This window comes from Colossoma macropomum, unplaced genomic scaffold (genome assembly GCF_904425465.1).
Source record: "Colossoma macropomum unplaced genomic scaffold, Colossoma_macropomum, whole genome shotgun sequence".
Lineage (NCBI taxonomy): Eukaryota > Metazoa > Chordata > Actinopteri > Characiformes > Serrasalmidae > Colossoma > Colossoma macropomum.
In genome coordinates this window covers 18,904,074-18,904,469 of record NW_023494790.1, presented here as the reverse complement: position 1 = coordinate 18,904,469, position 396 = coordinate 18,904,074, and positions in this window count along the sequence as shown.

Genomic DNA, 396 nt, shown 5'->3' with positions numbered 1-396 from the left:
AAATAAACCATGCCTACTAATTATTACTTGTACACTTTTTCCACAGCCGAATTTCCAGCAAACATATTACCAAACAATAATATAAGAATGCTTTGTCTGGAAAGAAGCAAAACCAAAATGTTTTAAGCCATTTTCTGGTTAATATTAAGAATACTGGTAGTCAACATCAGCCACCAAAAGCTGATAAAAAGGCTGACATACTCCATCTATGTTCCACAACATCTAACTAGATTCCCTTCTGCGTTGAGCTGAGATGAACACATAGGTGGCATCACACTTCGCTGGAATAAATACCTTCAGTACCTCCAGTACCAGGATCTAGATGATGATGTATAGGGCTTCAAACTTGTCTAAGTGAGAGGAAGGATTTCTAATTTCTAAGTTCTCACTAAAGAA